The sequence below is a fragment of the Anser brachyrhynchus genome (genome assembly GCF_964034855.1).
Source record: "Anser brachyrhynchus genome assembly, chromosome: 2".
Classification (NCBI taxonomy): domain Eukaryota; kingdom Metazoa; phylum Chordata; class Aves; order Anseriformes; family Anatidae; genus Anser; species Anser brachyrhynchus.
The window spans coordinates 100913478-100921449 of NC_137695.1; positions in this window are offsets into that span (position 1 = coordinate 100913478).

Here is a 7972-nt window from a genome sequence, read left to right on the forward strand (position 1 = left end):
AAATCTCTGCCTCCAATCTGTGACTTACCAGTTTGGCAGCACCATCCTCTACTTCCTGGCACAGCCAGCTGGCGTTGCTCTGACTAGTGTGTTTCTAGGCCTAAATACTAGGGAGCAGGCAAATTCCTAAATAATAGCAACTGAACAATATAGATGGGAAGCAGACTCAAGAATGGCCTTAGACCTCATCTGAATGCACAATGCTGAGGTAGCCTTAAATTCCATATTCATTAAATCCTACATATTGTAAACTATAAAATGTCATCAAGTTCTTGCAAAGCAGGAAAAAGAAAAGCTACTGAGAGAAAAAAAAAGTGTATATACTGTATGCATACATAGCGCATGGAGAGACACTGCCTTTGTCACTGTTTGTAGTGCTCTTCCATGAACAACCCTGCTCATTATCATCATACTTGGAATGTTTTTGGAGATAATCTCTTTGCCATTAGCAGTGAGGAAGCTGAACATGGTGACTTTGGTAGAGTGAAGGTTTGTCATGGCCCCTGTGCCACAGGACACTGGAAAGGGGTTACAGTCAGGCCCAGTACTTCACTCAGTGCTGCTATGTCACTACACATTACCTGGGTCTCTGTCTCCTCTTTGAAAATTAATTACCTCAAGTCTGGATGAATGGCTGCATTCTCCATCATGCCTCCCCTTCCCTTCTTGAAGACAGAAATAGCTATTTTGTTTGGCCTTTGGTAGAAACTACTAGGTTAAAGGTTGGACTAGATCACCTTAGAGATCTTTTCCAACAGGAATGATTCTGTGATTCTATGATCCTACCCGGATAAAAGGATGTAAGTAGCTTATATGCATCTGCCATTATCACATACTACATTTAAGAAGACCTGTAAAAGAAATCAACAAATGTTGCTTTGTCTTGAAAAGAGACAGTTACAGAGATGCCAGCTGCTTTGAAGTCCTTGCAAAAAAAAGCTACCTCCAGAATCAGTTTCTCCCTTGTGATAGAATAGAGCTGACATCTGAGAGAGAGATGTCTGGCACAAGAGTCTCTACAGAGCTGCACCAAAATTCTTTTTGTCATCACACTGACAGCGCATAATAAAGTAATAATAATAGTGATTCAAGAGCATCACAAGCACAAAGTCATGAAAATAAATACTTATTTCTTTTGGTACTTTTCACGCCTGTGCTATGGCTCAAGGTCTACAAAGATTTACATACATAAACAGTGAAGCTCAGTGGGAATGTTCCTGCACCTCAGATAAAACACAGGCTAAATCTTTGTAGACCTGAGACCTTCAGTTTGGCCTATCTATACATTAATTTCCCTTTCAAGCTTGTAATGCATACTATATGTAATACATACACATTACATAATAAATATAATACATATATAGCAATTGCTATTTGAAGCAATGATTTGTAATGTACAATTTATTTGATTTTAAAACACATTTTGTCCTTGCATGTGGCAAAAGTACATCAGATTTCTGTAATTTTTCTTTAATTTAAAGTCATTGCATTTAGTGTTGTTCAGTCCAATGCATTCAAAAAGCTTCAGATGTGAAATCCCTCATCAAGGCCTCAATAGTAAAATTGGAAATGCTAAGTCTGCCTTAAGGTCCCTAATGTAAATGTCTAAAATTTTACAGTTATTTTCTTGTACTGAGTGTTTCAGCAATTCCCTGGAAGGAAAAGCGTGAGGTGATTGGAATGACTGTTTCTATATCACCTCTTTGTGTCTTCAGATGTCACAATTTTTCTATGTATCCATATGCAATAGAATATGTTGCACGCTCAGTGTTTGGGACAAGCACACACCAAGCTATATGAGCCCCTTTACTGTTAAAGATTGCCTGGGTCTACTACACAGAGTTCTGCTTGAATCAAGGGATGTGACCAGAGGTGTATGTGGTTTCTCAGAGAAACGGTGCAAACACAAGTAAAGATCCTTCAAAACAGATCAACAAGTTACCTTATAAAAACATCTCTCACCTTTAGCAACACTACTTAAGAAAAAAAAAAAAAAAAAAGGAATGACTAAACAGTAATATATGACAAAGGTTCAAATTGGGTCAGAAAATTAATTTTCAATTCCTCTTCCTTCATAGGAAGTATGAAGCTGGTAAAAGTAGAGCCTATAACTATTCCGAGCTGTTGTGGTTTAACCCGGCTGGCAGCTAAACACCACACAGCCGTTCGCTCACCCTCCCCCCTCCCTCTCTGGGATGGGGGAGAGAAACGGGAAAGTGAAGCCTGTGAGTTGAGATAAAGACAGTTTATTAAGACAGGAAAATAATAATAACAATAATAATAATAATAGTGATAATGGTAATAGTATTAACAATAATAATGTGTAAGAAAACAAGTGATGCACAATGCAATTGCTCACCACCCGCTGACCGATGCCCAGCCTATTCCCGAGCAGCCGGCCCCCCACCCCGGCCAGCCACCCCTATATATTGTTTAGCATGACGTCAGATGGTATGGAATACCCCTTTGGCCAGTTTGGGTCAGCTGTCCTGGGTCTGTCCCCTCCCAGCTCCTGCTGCACCCCCAGCCTGCTCGCTGGCAGGACAGAGCAAGAAGCCGAAAAGTCCTTGGCCTGGTGTAAACACTGCTCTGCAACAATTAAAACATCAGCATGTTATCAGCGCTCTTCTCATCCTAATCCAAAACATAGCACCCTACCAGCTACTATGAGCTACTTAACTCTGTCCTAACTGGAACCAGGACACGAGCACTGTGACTTATACTACTCAGGCCCCTGGGCTTGGCTCTCTACTACTTTGGCATCAAATATACTGGCTTTTCTCCAGTGGCTTCTCTGTCTATTTCTTTGAGGATCTCAGACCATTACTGGACTCTGGATGAGTCTCTGGTTTCTAGGAAAGGCAAACCCTGGTGCTCTTAGATGCCCTTATCCAGCCCAAATGAAGTTTCATTCACAGTGTATTGTGGAAATGTTCAACAGGTAATGATGCATTGGCTTTACTTGGCAAGGTCTTGATAGCTAGGGGGCTGCAAGGGTGGCCTCTGTGAGAAGAGTCCAGCAGCTGCCCCATGTCAGATCAGAGCCAGCTCCAGCCGGCTCCAAAGGCATCTGCTGCTGGCTAGAGCCAACCTAGTGAGAGACGCTGGTTGGGCCTCTGTGAGAGCATATTTAAGGAAGGGAAAATGTGCAGAAGCAGCTGGGAGATAAAAATGAGAAAATGTAGAGGGGAACAATCTTTTAGACACCAAGATTAGTGAAGAAGGAGAATGCTGGAGCACAGGTTCCCCTGTGGCCTGTAGAGAGGCCCCTGGTGGAGCAGGCTGTCCCCCTGCAGCCTATGGGTCCCACATGGAGCAGATCTCCACGCTGCAGCCCGTGGAGGAGCCCCCGGTGGAGCAGGTGGATGTGGCCTGGAGGAGGCTGCGGCCCATGGAGAGCCCCCACAGGAGCAGGCCCCAGGCCAGAGCTGTAGCCCGTGGAGAGGAGCCCATGTAGGAGCAGGGTATCGGGGGGGAGCTGCCGCCCGTGGGGGACCTGTGCTGGAGCAGTTTGCTCCTGACGGATGGACCCCATGCTACGGACCCATGTGGGAGCAGTTCTTGAAGATCTGCTGCCTGTGGGCAGCCCCCGCAGGATCAGTTTGGGAAGGACGGCATCCCGTGGGAGGGACCCCACATGGAGCAGGGGCAGAAGGTGACTTTGAAGGAGCAGCGGAGACGATGCTTCAGGGACTGACCACAGGCCCCATTCCCCGTTTCCCTGAACCTCACAGGGGGAAGAGGTAGGAGAGAACGGATTTGGGGAAGGTGTTTTTAGTTTGCTTCTAGTTCTCACTTCTCTAGTCAGTTATCAATAGGCAGTAAATTACATTAATCTCCCTTATGCTAAGTCTGTTTTGACCATGATGGTAACTGGTGAGCAATCTCCCTGTCCTTACTGCAACCCATGAGCTTTTTTCATCTTATTTTCTCTCCCTGTTCTCTTGAGGACAAAGAGTGAGAGAGGGGCATGGTGGAGCTTAGCTACCTAGCTGTGTTTAACTAACACAAATGTTCCATCTCCTTTCCTACCTGCTTTGATGAGGACTGAAAGAAGTGTCATGTAATGAGTATTTTCAGAGATATCCAATTTAGCACTCACTAAGATGAATAGGATAGGTCATACCTCAAAATGCAACGTTTAAAGTAGCAGAGAGTTGCCATTGCATCTATTGCTATGGTTTGTGAGGCTATCTCTATCGCCATAACAGCTAAAACCTTTTTTGATAAAAGCTTTAGATTCTGGAAGAGAACAATGCAATGCTGTACTGATGCACAATGACTGGATTTGGACTGGCTATACATTTCCTGATGCTTTCAAAGGAGACAAAGATTGCTATTCAGAACAATTTATAATGAGGTAAGAACGTAAGTCTTCGCAGACCTGCCAAAGCTAAAGAGGTAAGACATTTTGTCGTAAGTGTTGGAGCTGAAACCCACAGCAGCACAGATCTGAATTGAGGTATATCTAATTCACATCAGGGATGTGAACTCCTTGGATGGACATAAATCTTCCTGCATCCTAGAGGACAGGTGTGGGTTGACCTTGTCTGGCTTTCTGGTGCCCACTGAACTGCTCTCTCGCTCCCCCTCCTCAGCAAGACAGGGGGAGAAAATAAGATAAAAAGCTCATGGGTCAAGATAAGAAGAAGGGTGTTGCTCGCCAGTTACAATCATTGGCAAAATGGACTCAACCTGGGGAAGATTAATTTAATTTATTGTTGGTTGATAACAGAGTAGGGCAGTGAGACATAAAAACAAAACTAAAACCACCTTCCCCCCACTCCTCCTACTTTCCGAGACTTAACTTCACTCCTGATTCTTCCACTTTCTTCCTGCTGAGTGATAAAAAGGGAAAAGGGGAGCCAGAACAGCTCCTCTGCTGCTCCTTCTTCCACATACTCTTCCCCTGCTCCAGTGTGGGATCTTGCCTGTGAGCTGCAGTCCTTCATGAACTACTCCAACATGGGTTCTTCCCACAGGCTGTAGTTCTTCAAGAACTGCTTCAGCATGGGCACTTTCCATGAGATACAGTCCATCAAGAATAGAGTGCTCCACCATGGGTCCTCCACAGGCTGCAGTTCCTGACTCCACGGTGGGCTCTTCATGATCTGCAGTTTCCTCCAGTGCACATCCACCTGATGGATTGTGGGTTGTGTCGTGGTTTGTAGGAGCAACCTGCTTCAACATGGTCTCTGTTCTGGCACCTGGAACACTTCTTCTCCTTCCTTCTTTTCTGACATTGGTGTCTGCAGGGCTGTGTCTCTCACATTTTTTTTTCCCACTCTTCATTCTCATAGCTGCTGCACAATGTTTTTTTATCCTTTCTTAAATATGTTACTATAGAAATACCACCAGCTTGGCTGATATGCTCAGCTTTGGCCAATGGTAAGTCCTATTTGGAGTTGGCTGAAACCAGATCTGAACAACACGGGGGCAGCCCCAGGTCTCTTCTTACAAACACAACCCCTGCAGTCCCTCTATTACCTTGCCACATAACTGTGCATAATCCCTGCAGTCCCTCCCCACATTGCCACATAAACTAAATACCTTCATAATACCTTGTAATACCCATATACACCAAATACCTTTCTTCTCATGGCAGACAAGAGGGAAAATCACATTTTGGGGTGCATTAAGCATAGCATAAACAGACAGTGAAAAGAGGTGATTCTCCTTTTATAATGTTGCACTTAGACTCACCTTGATTGTTGTCTGCAGTTCTAAGCTCCCCAATAAAATAAATAAGTAAATAAAATGTTAAAATCACTGAAAGTGTCCAGAGGAGGATAACAAAGCTGGAAAAAGGGATGGAAGGCATATCCTATGAGGAGAGACTGAGGACACAGGTTGTCTAGTCTGGTGAACAGAAGACTCAGAGGTGACCTCATTGCTCTCTACAATTTCCTGTGGAAGAAAAATGGAGAGGGAGTTGCTGGTCTCTTCTCTCTGGGAACCAAAGATAGGACACACAGGAATGGCACAAATCTGTACCAGGGAAGGTTCAGACTGGACATCAGGAAAAATTTCTTTACTGTGAGGGTGGTCAAATATTGGGAAAGGCTTTCTAGAGAAGTGGTTGATACGTTATGCCTGTCAGTATTCAAGACACATTTGACCAATGCTCTCATTGAAATGCTTTAAATTTTTGTTAGCCATGTAGCGATCAGACAGTTGGACCTGATGATCTTTGTAGGGTGCCTTACAACTGAACTACTGTATTCTATTCTAAATACAACCTCATTTCGACAGCCACCAGCTACTTTGGATTTCACTTAAGCCATTGTAGTAACTTGCTAAATGCTACAGTCCTGTAACATGTTCAACCGTATGTCTACATTTGGATGTATTAGTTTAATTATCAGAGAAAATAATGAACTCATGTGGAGGAAAAGTGAAAAAGCATGGCATAACAAGTTAGAAGAAATACTCATGACTAAGTCATTGACAGGGATCTTTTTCATTACACAGCGAGGAAAACTAAGAGACTCAAATCTTTTGGGTCTCTGACATGTCATCAGAGTATTCTCAACAGCCACTGTGCTGAGGTGGAATGAGCATGTAGAGGTGACCAGTATATCTGTTTTAATTTTCTAAAGCTATAATTAGTCTCTTGGCTGAATCACAGTTCTATCTGATGAATTTTACATAGACTGGTTTTGCTCTGTTGCAGAATGGTTATAGCTTTATATAACAGATAAGGTTTCTAAAGCAAGTAGCGTGATTTTTTTTTTGTATTCTTGCTTTGTAAATGCAACTTGAGACAGTATACAGAGACCTCTTTACAAAGCAGTTGCTTTCTCAGAAAGAGTTTTTCCTCTTTCAAGCAGAATCAAAAATTGAAGTAACAACAACCATAAAAATTATATTAACAAAAGAGTTATAGATTTCCTTCCATGTATGTCATTAGGCAGTCTTCTACAGCATTGCTTTTCAAACCCGACTTTGAGGTTGTATTCTGAGAGGCTGAACTGAGAAGTAACTAAATAAAATAGTTAATGATGTAGTCTTCTATCTGCACTATATATTTTTATTTCTGTGGATAGTTCTCAGAAATGTTACAGTTTTCTCTGATAAAGCAAATTATCATGCATTAGTAAAAACATGAAATTTGGTGTAACTTTTTTCCAAATAGAACTGGAAGACCCACTTTGAAATCTAGATGAATGAACTATAGAAACCAAGTAATGCAATTGAAGGCTGTGTCATGTCTTTGCTGTATTTCAAAGCCCAGTTTTAAGAATCTTCAAAAAAAAAAAAAAGTCCGTATCTCAGTTGTAAAATTAGCATCTGTGTGACGATGTATAGCCACATCTCACCTGTAGCAAGCAAGTCAATGCAAAAACTATTTTTAAAAAATATTAGTCCTTCATGAATCTCACATGGAACTAACACATAGTATCTATAAGTACCTAATATATACCTATGCTATCTATTTATCTATCTATCTGTCCATCTAACTAGTATCTAACATACATTAACTTCAAAGAACTTTATATATATTGGCTCTGATTCTGAAGGGATTTCCTGAAAGGAAACTCGCAAATGTGATATGTTTATAGCAACCTTTTGATTAAAATTTTCATTTAAAGTTTTCAGTCTCTGAATTCAGTTGGGAGGCTCAGAGGGAAGATATTAGGTACACACATACATTTTTGCAGGTGTAATAGTATAGATGAAGTCTTAAGTTCTGTTAGTATAGAGATACATTTAAAAAATATGCTTCCCTGATTTAAAACATCAAGTTGTAATTTGGTATGACTGGAAGGTGCAGACACAAATCTTAGCCACACAGGCAGTGCCAAGCGTTGCATATAAAAGAAATAAGTATTGCTACTAGTCTAATGTGATAAACATCACCCCAAGTGTTTTCTCTTTTTATATTAAAAAACAAACAAACAAGCAAAACTCAGACCCTGAAACATTAGGGGACACTGGGTTGCTCTCTTCTGTTATTAAGTTATCAAGTTAA